Source organism: Grammomys surdaster, unplaced genomic scaffold (assembly GCF_004785775.1).
Source record: "Grammomys surdaster isolate TR1022 unplaced genomic scaffold, NIH_TR_1.0 125985, whole genome shotgun sequence".
NCBI classification, from domain to species: domain Eukaryota; kingdom Metazoa; phylum Chordata; class Mammalia; order Rodentia; family Muridae; genus Grammomys; species Grammomys surdaster.
In genome coordinates this window covers 1,555,885-1,560,202 of record NW_021620801.1, presented here as the reverse complement: position 1 = coordinate 1,560,202, position 4,318 = coordinate 1,555,885, and the positions used below count along the sequence as shown (strand labels likewise).

The window sequence follows — 4,318 nt, the reverse complement described above, 5'->3', positions numbered from 1 at the left end:
AGTACTGCTTGCTTCAGGAAAGCTAAGCATATAAAAACAAAGAAAAAAAAAAAAAAGGAAGATTTCAACTTCTCAGATACAGAGGACATTTTATTCATATATGTATATATATAACTATACTTCAAAGCTCTCCTTTTTTTAAAACAGCCTTTCAATGGTAATCCTCCAAATGAAATGGCTACGAGAAGGAGACAATTTTTTAACCTTGTACATACCATGGTGACAGTTAAACAATTTCTGGGTGGTGATGAGTACCAGGAATTGAGCCATGACTTCATGCTCACCCACAGGCCTGGTCCCATTAGAGTGGTTTTCTTAAAGCTGTAAACAAAACAAAACAAAACAACCACCACCAAACAAAAACCTCTTCTCCAGCAGCACAAGTCTCTGTACTGCAGCTTGGAGCCTCAGGATGGCATCAGAAGCCAGCTAGGGGATGCTTCACGGTCTCTCTTCAGGAGCCACTTCCCTCAATGTTAACTCCTCCTCTCAGGTATAATGCCCTGGAGAGGCTTTTCTAGAAGTACCTATAACACCATGGAAAAGTGGAAGCAGGCGAGGCCTTGAGCTGAAGAGCTCTGCCCCACTGTCATGTATTTCAGAGCGGTATCAACATTCTTAGCCTGCATGAGAACCAGAAAGTAACATGTAATAGGGAATGATTTATGTCACTCTGAAACATGGAAGGCCCAGCTCCACACACATTACAATGTGTGTAACAAAGGATGAGTGAATAGTAAAGTAAATTTTTTTTTTAAAAAGATTTATTTATTTTATTTATGAGTACACTGTAGCTGTCTTCAGACACACCAGAAGAGGGCATCGAATCTCATTGCGGATGGTTGTGAGCCACCATGTGGTTGCTGGGATTTGAACTCAGGACCTCTGGAAGAGCAGTCAGTGCTCTTAACCGCTGAGCCATCTCTCCAGCCCCCCCTTTTTTTTGGGGGGGGGGGGGTTGAGACAGGGTTTCTCTGTGTAGCCTTGGCTGTCCTGGAACTCACTCTGTAGACCAGGCTGGCCTCGCACTCAGAAATCTGTCTGTCTCTGTCTCCCAAGTGCTGGGATTAAAGGCGTGCGCCCCCACTGCCTGGCCAGTAAATGTGTTCTTAAAGCTAAATAAATGAAAAACTCTATGTAGACTATGATCCCACCCCACAAGCAGGGCTCAATTTTCCCTGTGGAGGTCAATCTGAAAGTCTTATCCTGGGTTGGCCAAGCCTGTTCCCCCACTACTAAAACCAACCATCTGTTCACCAGCAATGTAGGTGCTGTTTAAGGCTGAGCAGTAGGAGCTGGACAAGGCTGTCTAGGGAACTGGAGGCCAACGTCAGTGGTGAGACACCAGGGTTTCACCTGGTGATGCTCTTTTCTTCTTCACTCTGATGCAAAGGCATCGGAGCTCTGTAAAACGTGGCCAAGAACTGTAGGGCTGTTTTTATTAGAAAATGCTGACTGTCAGGGCAAGTAGGGCTCCTGCTGTTTGGAGGACAGGACGACACGGGGAACACCTTTCTGTAATGCACACTGAGCTACTTTCTTTTTATGGTGGATATTAATTTGGAATTGTGTCTCCATGTGGCTAATTACCCCTACCCCCCACCAAATGGCATATACTTTACTGCAACTGCCATCTGGGTGACAGAAAAGAGCACTGGCTCCAGGGTACCAGAGAGGTGATGTGTCTGGTGGGGTCCTTTATCTGAGGTTACAGGAAACAGTAAGCACACTACAGATATCCTATCCCCTTCCACTGAGAAAGCAAAGCCAATGAGTGTTCAGAAATGATATTTATACTTTTAAGATTTATTTATTTTTATTTTTAAAGTTACGCATCTGAGTGTGATGGGCACAGATGACCATGGAGGCCAGAAGAGGGGGTCAGATTCCCTGGAGCTGGGGTACAGGGACTGTGGACACCAGGTGTGGACACTGGGAACTGAATCAGGTGATCTGCAAGAGCTGTACATGCTCTTAACGTAGGAGCCATCTCTGCAGACTGTCATCTCCTTTAAAAAGATTGATTTCTTAGTATTTAAACTTTAAAAAGTAGCAAATTTCACAAAATAGGTTTCTCATAGCTAAAAAAACTGTTCTCTTCTCATTGGGGAAAAAAATACAAAATGAAAAGGACAGAATAAATACTTCTTTTTCTTAGATTTTTGAGACAGGGTCTCTCTACATAGCCCTGGCCATCCTAGAATTCACTCTGTAGACCAGGCTGGCCTTGAGTTCACAGAGATCTGCCTGCCTCTGCCTCTCAAGTGCTAGGATTAAAGGCGTTCATCACCATGCCTAGTCAGAATTAATACTCTTGTATAACATTTCATATGTAGAAACCCACTCACTTTAGTTAAAGGGTAGGTCTGTCCAAATCTATGTAGACAAGAAGCCTCTTCAATTTACTCAAAGTAATTCAGGTTTTAAGCAGCAGCAGTCCTTAAACAGGCTGTTTATACCAGTACAAAAAGTGTATCACTATTGAAAAATACTCTATTGTAATTTGAACAGTTTGCTCAATTTTTATAAAGTTTACATGAATTGCGAATCAGAACATTTTCCCATTAAAACCCTATGCTTCATGAAAACTAGAATACAGAGTCAGCAGAACAAGGAAACCTGCAAGAACCACATGGAATCCACATTTAGCTTTACCTCCCTATTCAGAGCATCTGTTTAACAGCTCAAAAGGCAGTGCTTACAACATTAAAGCATACAATGCTCCCACTGGGTGATTGTGAGTACAGATTCCCCATTTCCAGTTATTATTTGGTTATTTTAAAAAGCCATTCAGAGTTAATATTCCAGTAAACCAGACACAAAGTGCTATATACATATATGAATCAGATGATCCTATGTCAAGTTCCAAGATATAGACAGCTTTGGTGAGACCATCAAGACAGTCCTAGACTTCACACAGATGACAATAGATGAGTATAATGGCCTTCAGATTGCCTCCCTACAAATATTTACTATTAAAATCACAGGAATATTTCCTTAACCTGAGATAATCCAAACAGCTTCTTTACCTTAAAACTAATAAAAACAACAACAGGCATAAAAAATACAACAGCAGGAAGAACAAACTCCATGCTCTGTATTCAAACAGGTGTGCTTTCACTAGGTTCAGTTTGGAAGACAAACCAAGAAATTTTAAAGTGATGGATTTGCAAGAGCCTGTGTGATGGTTTGTATATGCTTGGCCCAGGGAATGGCACTATTAGAAGGTGTGGCCCTGTTGGAGTAGGTGGTAACTGTGGATGTGGGCGTTAAGACCCTCATCCTAGCTGCCTGGAAGCCAGTGTTCTGCTAGCAGCCTTCAGATGGAGATGTAGAACTCTCAGCTTCTCCTCCACCATGGTGGCCTGGATGCTGTCATGTTCCCGTCTTGAAGATAATGGACTGAACCTCTGAACCTGTAAGCCAACCCCAATTAAATGTTGTCCTTATAAGAGTTGCCTTGGTCATGGTGTCTGTTCACAGCAGTACAAACCTAACTAAGACAGCCTGACACAATGATTCTAGGGCAGGTTAAATATATTTGAAGAAAAAGGTCCAGGCTGTGGTAGAGACTCAGTGTATAGTCTCACCCAGAACTAAGAAAAAACTTGTAAGACACCATAAAAATTTAGGGCTGTAGTGTTGTGGGGATAGACTCTTAAAATAATTATATGAAGAAAAGCCAAGAACACCCAAAATATCCTATTCTATATAAGGAACACTGATTGTCTGTTTCCATATTACCTTAAAGGAGACACAGACCAGAACAAATTTATATGTTTTTAAAGATCATTCTCTAACAAATTATGGTGGACAAACATGACCCAGGGAAATCCCTCTGAGGTAACAATGCAGTAAGCTGGAAAACATTTTAAAGTTTATATTGTCCTTTAAAATCATATCTGAATATTGATATCCATTTCATAATACTACAAATCAAGAGGAACTTAAGCAGCATAGTCAGCTCTCACACAATTCCTTAGCCAACATCACAGACTCTCATCAGGTGGATACATGGGATTACGGATATAAGGCATACCAGCTGTCACTCAACTTACAGAGACCTCCTGAAGCAATGCATCTTCTAATTGTAATGTTGTTCAAAGAATGCTATGGTGGCACTCACCTTTAATCCCAGAACTTGGAGGGAGAGGGAGGTGGATCTCTATGAGTTTGAGGCCAGCCTGCTAGTATACATAGTGAGTTCCAGGCCAGCCAAGGTTACCCAGTGAGACCCTGTCTCAAAACCCAACAAGCAAGTGAACAATTAAACACACACACACACACACACACACACACACACACACACACACACACA

General features: G+C 41.8%; 1 protein-coding gene across 2 annotated transcripts in view; it reads right to left on the bottom strand.

The window, feature by feature from the left end:
- Window positions 1-1,785: 1,785 nt before the first annotated feature.
- The window catches only part of Gpalpp1 (GPALPP motifs containing 1), a 23,903-nt gene continuing 21,370 nt past the window's right edge, over window positions 1,786-4,318 (bottom strand). Inside the window, exon 9 of one of the 2 annotated variants that reach the window (XM_028754272.1) lies at window positions 1,786-2,009. The gene's annotated coding sequence lies outside the window, so the exon portion shown is untranslated. Of the gene's footprint in view, window positions 2,010-3,364; window positions 3,417-4,318 lie in introns of those variants that run through there. The other variant, XM_028754271.1, reaches the window with a different exon arrangement.